This window comes from Sinocyclocheilus anshuiensis, unplaced genomic scaffold (genome assembly GCF_001515605.1).
Source record: "Sinocyclocheilus anshuiensis isolate Anshui unplaced genomic scaffold, SAMN03320099.WGS_v1.1 scaffold205, whole genome shotgun sequence".
Classification (NCBI taxonomy): Eukaryota; Metazoa; Chordata; class Actinopteri; order Cypriniformes; family Cyprinidae; genus Sinocyclocheilus; species Sinocyclocheilus anshuiensis.
In genome coordinates, this window is record NW_015536497.1 from 2,801,386 (window position 1) to 2,812,090 (window position 10,705).

General features: G+C 37.2%; 1 pseudogene; it reads right to left on the minus strand.

The window, feature by feature from the left end:
* Positions 1 to 578: 578 nt before the first annotated feature.
* Positions 579 to 10,705, minus strand: part of LOC107688064 (phospholipid-transporting ATPase ID-like) — an 18,808-nt pseudogene continuing 8,681 nt past the window's right edge.

Consider the following 10,705-nt stretch of genomic DNA (forward strand, 5'->3'; position numbering starts at 1 on the left):
ATTTGCTTCCACTTTATAGTAGGTGTCTTTAACTGCTATGTACAGTACGTGTCACAAAAAAGAAAAAAATAATTGTTTAGTACAATGTACTTGTCGTGTTCAAGTTGTATAGCTGATTTTGAGGTGGAATATGTGTAAGGTTAGGAACAGGTTTTGTGATATGGTTAGGTTTAAGGGTAGGGGTAGAATTATAGTTATATTATATTATAGTATAATTATAGATATAACTACAGAAATGAAGATGTAATTACATGCAGTTTTTCATATAAGTACAATGTACTGTAAAAATGTGCAATGTACACAATAAGTACATTATATCAAATTATTCATTTAAATGTTATTACATAGTAGTTAAAGACACTTAATATAAAATGGATGCATATATTTTATTATAGTTAACTAAAAAATTTGATTAATGAATTTGAATTATTTGATTAAAATGGTTTGTTCCACAAATGCATTGAGCTGAGTGCTGAACATGTATTACCACAAATACTAATAAAATAGATTTAATCTGATTGATGATACATATAGAAATTAGACAAATACGATAAAAATGCATTAAGATTTTTGTAGTTTTTAAGTTTATTGTATTTATGGCACATTTGCATCTTTGTACAAAACATGATAAAGTAGGATGTCATATCAAAGCAATTTGGTTACCATTTCAAACATTCATTGATAAAAAAAAACATCTATGAAACTGTCATAAACAATTAAAAGCACATGAAATCTGCTTGTTTGAAGCTCTTCTTGAATAATCTCTAGGCCTCTTTTTATGTGGATAGATTATGTCCCCTGGTCTTAATACATGAGAAGCATATGGGTGATTGATTGTCAAGTGTTTCTGTGTACATAGGTGTTGTTAATATACCATTAAGAAACCTATACATATAACATGATATTCAGCCACTAATCACAGCTAAAACCAGCTTCTTACTGATTCAAAGCTTCACAGCTTCACTTCACAATCTCACTTACTCCTATGTGAAATATTTGAAGCCCCTCTAAGAATATCTCTCCTTTATTATTTAAATATTACCATTGCCGAAAGGTGAAATCAAGCTTGACGGTAAGTCATCACAAGTGAATAAACAGAATAAGGACCTTTAGGGACTCTGAGCCTCCTCGAAGATGGTTCAATATGTCTGAGGTGTGCTGTCAGCCGGCGTGTCAGTGTGGGGGAAAAGAGCCGGTCTGGTCTTAACTGGAATTCGCAGGAAGCGTCCAGAGGTGACAAGGTCTCCATAGCCGCGAGCATGAGAGAAGGCATAACCAGATCGTCTTGTACTGATTCGTCGTCGAGGGAATTTGCGAGGAGGTGGTAAAGGCACAGCTTTGGCCTGTCTGACCTTATGGCGCACCTGTAGAGCAGAAGAACAAGAAGAAAATATGCAGTATACTGAAAGGAAAGAATATCATTAATATTGAAAAAACAGGAAGAAGGAACAAGCATAAGGCTCACAATTGTAGTCATTTTGTCTGAATGACTCCTGCTCATGAGATTGTGACACCACTGATTGTGGATTCCAGAAATAACCTTGACATTATGTCTCAGCATGATGCTGTGCTGCAGCCGTGCCACTGCATCCCACAGCTCTGACTCATTCGACACATGCGTTCTACTCATTAAAGGAGGAAGATCTCACATTGTCATCCTGTCGAGAACTGGCACATTGCCTGAGAGAGTTTGAATGCAGTTTTGGAGCAGAACTACTATAAATAGTAAACATGTAGTACAAGATGCCTGTGATGCCAGAAAAACTCCATCATACAATATTCTTCTCTTGGGTTCATATGTTGCAGCGTTGTAGTGGAGACCAGCTCATACAAGTCCAAGTCAAGCGTCGTGTCGGAGTCAAGCATGAATCAAGGACAAGACCAAGATCCATGAAAATATGGTCTCAGACTCTGTCTCAAATACTACAACACTGATATATTGCATTTTGAATCAGTTGAGGTGACAACAAAACTTGAACCCACCTTGTCGTTGATAGCTGGCTTGAGCTGTATGAAGAGGAACCGTTTTGCCACCACAGGCAATATGCACAATATGGTGGTCAGGAAGATGGTCAGCCACATGTTCGGCTGGTTCAGGGAGTTTCTTGCAGTGCCTGAGAAAGATTGTGTCATTTGGAGCTGCTTAAAACACACAAACAGCAGGATGAGTGGATGTGGTTGTGATGGACGGACACTCACCGATGAAAGGAAAAGAGGATGTGAAGATCAAGTACATGCCGTTGCTGTACATGGTGAAGGTGACGGCAAAATACACCGACAGACTGCCCCACAGGAAGAACTGATTCACTGCTGTCCAATAGTATGTGTCCAAACCCAGCTTAAACACACAGAAACATTTGTATTGTATGCATGAGGACATGTAATCTACCATTCAAAATTTTGGGGTCAATTTTTTTTTATTCTGTAATTCAGCAAGGACACATTAAATTGATTAAAAGTGACAATTATAATGTTACAAAAGATATGTATTTAAAATAAATGCTGTTCTTTGAACTTTCAGTTCATCCAAAATCTTGGACAAATGTATCACGGTTGGGTTTCACAAAAATATAAACTAGCACAACTGATTTCAACATTGATAATAATAAGAAAAATGTTTCTTAGACATATTAGACTGATTTCTGAAGGATCATGTGACACTGAGGACTGGCGTAATGGTGCTGAAAATTCAGCTTTGCATCACAGGAATAAATTACATTTTAAAGTATATTCAAATAGAAAACAGCTCATTTAAGTTGTAATAACAGTTCACACTTTTACAGGTTTTTGTTTTGTATTTTTCATCAAATAAATGCAGCCTTGGTGAACAATAGAGATTTCTTTCAAAAACATTAAACAATCTTATAGACCCCAAACTTTTGAATGTTACAGTATACAGTACAGAGATCTCAAAAATGGATTCTTAAGCCACAATATAAAAAAAAAAAAAGTTCAATAATTTTGGGGTCACTATTCAGGATGTGTCCAATATGAATTGACTGAACCAATGCATTGCTAAAATCTAAAGTATAGAGATTACAAATTTTTTGATTTGATGTAAATATGGTAATTCTCAATGACTGTTGTGCATTTTGTTTGTGTGTGTGTGTGTGTGTGTGTGTACTGTTGAATGAGAGTTTACCTGCACACTGACGGCAATGAGCAGGCAGGTCTGCGCTAGCAGGGCAAAGGATTGATAATCTGCGATGTCTTTGCCGTCATCTCTGACGGTGTCACACATGGCTGCCCAAGGGACGAAGAAGAGGATGAGTGAGCTGTAGCAGCTGTGCAGCAGGATCCTCGCGAAGGCCATCTTACTGAAATACTGGTTCAGCTGACCCGGAGCATACAGCTGGGGGTACTGGAAACTCCAGCGGTCATTTACATCCTGCACATGCACACATGTTCATGAATGAATTTAGTTCAATGATGCTGAATGTTGCATGCTAATCCAGGGGTGTGGTATATTGATATATGACATACTTGATCAAAGAGACTGAGGCCAATAACAGGTAAAGCCGTATATACCAGGTTGTAGAGCGTAATGAACCACTCATCATACACAGTCTACGAAGAGAGCAGAAAACACAAAAATGTAACAATGTAATTTGTAAGATGTATGCTAAAACATTCTGAAAGTTCATGAAAATTTTATAGTTCACATTTTCACTCAAATTGTTTTGCTGATCATAACATTTTAATTGATAAGCTTAATTTAAATTGGAATTAATTCTTGAAAAAATATACAATATATAAAAAATACATAAATATTACACAGAAAAAATGGTGTAAAAAAAAAAATTTCACCATTGCTAGTAACTTTTTTTACAAATAGTTACAAAGAATCTGAAAGTGACATTGAATTAAACATGAAATTTTGCAGTAGAAAAACTACAATTGTATTTTCTTGTAAAACATACTTCAATAATTATTTTATTTACAACTTCAAAAATATTTTTAGTGTATGCATAATTGTATAAATATGTACTGTTTTAATATCTAATTTATAATTATTTAAAAAACAAATTAATTAAAAAAATAAATATAAAATAAAAGTTCTAATATGTATATTTAAAATAAATAGTATTAATGTAATTTAAGGTATTAAGAAAAATACAAGCGTTTCACTTAGACTGTACTGTACATCATTTCATGATATCAAATACAGAACACATAATTTCTGAATTGAAATTAATTAAACTCAGTATTAAATTTTAAAAAAAGAAATAACGGTATGTAGAGTGTACATTTCAACAAAGTTTTCTCAAAATGACCAAACATCATCTGATTAACCGGCCTGGTCCATCACTAAACTGTAAACCAAATTCATGTGATATGATTGAAAAACATTCCATCTCACCTGTGCAGAGAAGCCGCAGAAGAAGCCGTACCAGAAATGGACGAAGGTGAAGGTGAAGTTCTTGTAAAAAAAGTAGCGCAGAAACTTACACATGCGCAGATAGGACCAGCGGCCATGTACCAACAGGAGGCGCTGGAGGTAACGGAACTGAGCGAAGGAGAAGTCACTGGAGAGAACCGCCTGCATGCCCTCCTGCCCACTAATGCCAACGCCGATATGTGCAGCTATAGAGGTCATGAGGAGTTGAAAGATTGGATATATTTTTAAACGGACAATTTTGGTAAGCGTTATTAGCACACTACACTTTATATTGTAAAGTTCCCAGTTGTTTCTTAAGAGTGCATATAATCTTAATCATGCCCTCTCTCCTTCTGAGAAACACTCACTTTTGATCATGCTGACGTCATTGGCTCCATCTCCAATAGCTAAAGTCACAGCTTTCTTGTGCTTCTTGACAAGTTCCACCACTTGAGCTTTCTGGAGAGGGGTGACCCTGCAACAGATGACCGTTTGGCACATACATGCAGTCCTCAAGAGCTCCAACTGCATGTCCTTCTGCAGAGCAAATGCCTGGGCACAGAGTATTGGGAGATACAAGGATTAAAACCATTTTCTACAAATCAACTTATTGAAGAAGATGAGAAATGGGTCCTCTTTTCGATTAATAAAACTTAGATTTCTCTTACCAGACTGTGGCCATTAATTACCAGTCCGTACTCTCCATCGACCTTCTCGTCTTCCACCACCTGAGATTTTTTACCCAGAAATCTGCTCTTCTCAATGGGTGGCTCATCCCCTGATTCTGGTGACATCTTTTTCCTGCTCACACAAGCTCCTCTCGCACTTCCTCTGCTGTGTTGCTGGCCACTATGAAGATCTCTTTCATTTCCTCTCGCAGCATATTACAAGAATAACCAATGTTCTCAGCCGTCTCTATGGGACGTTGCAATGGTATGCATGAACAGTAGTGAAAACATCAATTAGACCAGCACCAAACCAGCATAAACCAGCAGGTTGGCCTCTTTTGAGAGGGCTTAGCAGCCAGTAAAAGCTCAATTTGTTGCAAGTAAGTGAGTGAACTTACCCTGTTTATCTCCAGTCAACACCCAGATTTTGATGTCAGCTTTGGCGAGCTGCTCAATGGTCTGAGGCACGCCGTCTTGAAGTTTATCCTCAACTGCTGAAGCACCAAGGAGCTGAATGCACACATAAACAACCTTTGCATAAGAATAGATACTCAGAAATAAGAGAAATCCCATTGACTTAAAACCCCAATTCCAGAAAAGTTGGGACATTTTGTGAAATGCCATAAAATCAAGAATATGTTACTTGTTCATTCTCTTTAACCTTTATTTCATTGTCTAAAGTACAGAGAAAAAAAAATCCAATGTTTTCACTGGCCAACTTAATTTTATTATGCAAATATAAACAAATTTTGATTTTGATGGCTGCAACACACTCCAAAAAAGTTGGGACAGAGGCGTGTTTAACACTGTGTCACATCAATTTTCCTTTTAATTACAGTGTTTAATTGTTTGGGAATTGAGGATACTAATTGTAAAAGTTTTGCAAGCAAATTCTTTGTCCAATCTCGCTTGATAGAAGACTTCAGATGCTCAGCAGTCTCTGATCGTCGTTGTCTGATTCTCCTTTTTATGACTGGTCATACATTTTCAATAGGAGACAGATCTAGACTGATCTAGCACATCCACTCTGTGTCTATGAAACCACGCTGTTGTAGCGCATGCAGCATGATCTAATAACCATGGACTTCCAATGAAAGATGGCATCTTGATGGCAGTACTCTGTACAATTTCAATATATGCCTCCATGTCAATGGTACCTTGCATATATGCCAGTCACCCACGCCGTTTGCTCTGCTGCAGCCCCATACCATGACAGACGTTTGCTTTGTCTGTCGCTGATGAAAGTCTGGATGGTCCCATTGGTCTTTGGGACTGAGAACTCGACGTCCATTTTTCCCAGAAACAAGTTGAAATGTGTCTTTTTGACTATCTGAGATGAGCTCGGGCCCAGAGAACCCAGCGGCATCACTGCACAGAATTGATGTATAGCTTTCTCCTAGAGTAACAGAGATTCACGTTGCATTTCTTGATGCAGCGGCAGACTGTGTTAAGTGACAGCAGTTTTCTGAAGTACTCCTGAGCCCATGTGGCTATATTTAACACCGCAGCATGATGGTTTCTTATGCAATGCCATCTAAGGGCTCAAAGGTCAAGCACATTCAACTGCGGTTTCCAGCCTTGCCCTACACAGACTAAGATCATATTATCTTTTCATATCATTACGTGTGGTAGTTGGTGAAAGACCTAAATTCTTTGTGACTTTGCATTGAGAAATGAGAAATGTGATTTTTGATTTGTTTGACACTTCTCTCATGAAATTTGGCACAAAGTGATGTGTTTATCTCCAGTCAACACCCAGATTTTGATGTCAGCTTTGGCGAGCTGCTCAATGGTCTGAGGCACGCCGTCTTGAAGTTTATCCTCAACTGCTGAAGCACCAAGGAGCTGAATGCACACATAAACAACCTTTGCATAAGAATAGATACTCAGAAATAAGAGAAATCCCATTGACTTAAAACCCCAATTCCAGAAAAGTTGGGACATTTTGTGAAATGCCATAAAATCAAGAATATGTTACTTGTTCATTCTCTTTAACCTTTATTTCATTGTCTAAAGTACAGAGAAAAAAAAATCCAATGTTTTCACTGGCCAACTTAATTTTATTATGCAAATATAAACAAATTTTGATTTTGATGGCTGCAACACACTCCAAAAAAGTTGGGACAGAGGCGTGTTTAACACTGTGTCACATCAATTTTCCTTTTAATTACAGTGTTTAATTGTTTGGGAATTGAGGATACTAATTGTAAAAGTTTTGCAAGCAAATTCTTTGTCCAATCTCGCTTGATAGAAGACTTCAGATGCTCAGCAGTCTCTGATCGTCGTTGTCTGATTCTCCTTTTCATGACTGGTCATACATTTTCAATAGGAGACAGATCTAGACTGATCTAGCACATCCACTCTGTGTCTATGAAACCACGCTGTTGTAGCGCATGCAGCATGATCTAATAACCATGGACTTCCAATGAAAGATGGCATCTTGATGGCAGTACTCTGTACAATTTCAATATATGCCTCCATGTCAATGGTACCTTGCATATATGCCAGTCACCCACGCCGTTTGCTCTGCTGCAGCCCCATACCATGACAGACGTTTGCTTTGTCTGTCGCTGATGAAAGTCTGGATGGTCCCATTGGTCTTTGGGACTGAGAACTCGACGTCCATTTTTCCCAGAAACAAGTTGAAATGTGTCTTTTTGACTATCTGAGATGAGCTCGGGCCCAGAGAACCCAGCGGCATCACTGCACAGAATTGATGTATAGCTTTCTCCTAGAGTAACAGAGATTCACGTTGCATTTCTTGATGCAGCGGCAGACTGTGTTAAGTGACAGCAGTTTTCTGAAGTACTCCTGAGCCCATGTGGCTATATTTAACACCGCAGCATGATGGTTTCTTATGCAATGCCATCTAAGGGCTCAAAGGTCAAGCACATTCAACTGCGGTTTCCAGCCTTGCCCTACACAGACTAAGATCATATTATCTTTTCATATCATTACGTGTGGTAGTTGGTGAAAGACCTAAATTCTTTGTGACTTTGCATTGAGAAATGAGAAATGTGATTTTTGATTTGTTTGACACTTCTCTCATGAAATTTGGCACAAAGTGATGCCATGATCCAGCTTTGCTCGCAAAGACTGAGATGCTCCTTTTATACCTGAACATGAAACCCTCACCTATTACAGTTCACCTGCTTACTGTGAACTTCAGAAAAAGTTTCAAAATAGTTTAATTTGGATATTCTATAACCTGTTCACTTTTATTTTGCCTCTGCCCCAGCTTTTTTGTAGTGTGTTGCAGCCACCAAAATCTAAATTTGTTTATATTTACAAAATACAGTCAGTGAAAACTTTGGAAATCTTTTCTTTGTACTTTTGTCAATTTAATAAAAGCTAAAGAGAATGAACAAATCACAGATTCTTGATTTCACTGCATTTTACAAAATGTCCCAACTTTTCTGGAATTAGGGTTGTACATTGAAAGAGGAACATCTAGAGAAGCAAACACTCTAGCAGAACTTCAGCATTCTGTGTGATGGTGACGTTACCAGCAAATCTTTCTCGATCTCTTCATAAATTGCATCCAGTTTTGCCTCGCGGTCCTCCAGCGAGGTGCTGGCCTCATGGTGGCGCTTTTTCCATTCCTCAAACTTGTCTTCATCTAAGTCTTTATAAGCCAAAGCCAGTGTCCTCAGACCCTCTCCAGCATATTCCTGGAATTGTGTTAGACATGAGTAACTCGCACACTCACACAATGTTATGGAAACACAAATGTAACTCACATTAAGGTGTTCTGTGGTGACCTCCATGAGTTTGGAGGACAATGGATGCAGCCTCTCGAAAATAATTGTGTCAGCTCCCTTACAGTACAGTGTCAGTTTGCCCTCTGGATTACGAACTGAAGAAACACACATTTACTTAACTTTGTATTGTTGTATTTCTGAATGTTTCCCTGCTTATTTCTGAAGGGTAACACATCATGCTCTCACCAATAACAGACATCCTCTTGCGGACGTTGTTGAAGTCCAGCACTGCTAGTAGCTCATAGGTGGTGGGAACGCCCATCTCCACCAGAGAGATGGTCTCTGGGGTACGAGAACGAAATACGAAGCCGAAATTCCTTGCTGCAGTGACCAGAGCCCCCTCGTCTGGAGACTGAGCCTGGTAAAATAGCTCTCCTGTGGAGAAACAAAAATATATTGAAGAAAGAAATATGGCTGATTTCTGAAAATTAATAGTTGTATTTTGGATAAGAAATAATATATTGTGTGTTATTATAATGATTATAAATTATTATTAAATTCCATAATTGATGGGTATGGTTTTCATTTCAGATGCTTCAATCAATCTATCTATATCTATCTATCTATATATATATACAGGGGTTAAATTGGGATTTGTTATGTGGGGGGGGATACTCTATGGTATCGAGCTTATATATATATATATATATATATATATATATATTAACTGTGTGTGTGTGTGTATTTTTTTTATTTTTTTTTTTGCAAATATTATTTATTCTTAAGCAATATTCTCATCAGTTTTCTATCAGCTGTGACATATACATTTTATATTTGATCCAAGGGCATTTTTTTAACCTTTATAGAGGGCATTTTCCCACTAATCTCATTAATACTTTCATTTCAAATTCTTACATTTGATCTATAAATTAAATTATAATAATGTGATTATCTATACGTTATCAAATTTAATCATTTACACTGAAAAATACAACTGCATTAAACAATATTATGAGATTATTTTAAATATTTTTGAATTTACAAACAAGAAATGATGGTGGAAATGATACTTTCAACGAAATTAAAACGCCAGTAGGTGCCAGTAGTGAGCGTTTAATGAGTGAGTGATTGAGTCGTTCATTCAAACGATTTGTTCAAACGGCAGATGTTTATGCATGGGCTAATGAAACTTTGACTCAACCGATTCGTTCAAAACACGGAATCAATCAGCAATGAATCGGCTGTTTGCTGTGAGATGCGCTGTGTTTCCACCTAAAATGTATGTGACATAATATTATTGTGTTTGCTTATTGAACTGTTTATAGAACTATTAAACAGTCGTAATGGTGAAAACGTTGTGTGATGTTTCCTAACTAACTGTATTTTAAATATAAAAACTTTCCATTTTAAATTTTTGCCTTAGGATGCTGAGTTTCTTAGTGTTGCGCATTTTGATTTCTCCTGAGAGGCTGCGTGAGCCTCGCCTCAGCAGCGCAACCTTATTCCGTCAATAGATGCATTATATACAGTAGCTATATCCACTACTCACCACTTACTCTAAATGTAATAAAATCAGAATAATACTTGCATTTTGGTGTTTACATAGTTATTTTTGGTTACTGATGTTTTAATCATGTTACTAGTCTGGCGTTAATGAAGCGTTAATGTCGAGCCCTGGAGTCTATGTGCCGGGGCTCAAACCCCGGACGGCCCCGGCCCAATTCAAACCCTGCTTAAGTTGAAGAGATAAAGTAACGCTATTTATGCAAACTGCATGTGTTGTTTTACATTCAGCAACAGAATAAGAGCCTCTTGTAGTCTTTATAAAATAACATTCATCTGTCGGTTTTAACTAGATTTTTTATTTTAATTGTATTATTGCAGTTTGGTACATAATTGTGCTTGGTGATTTGTATAGAGCATATTTTAAATATAAAAATTTAATTTAATTAATGAAC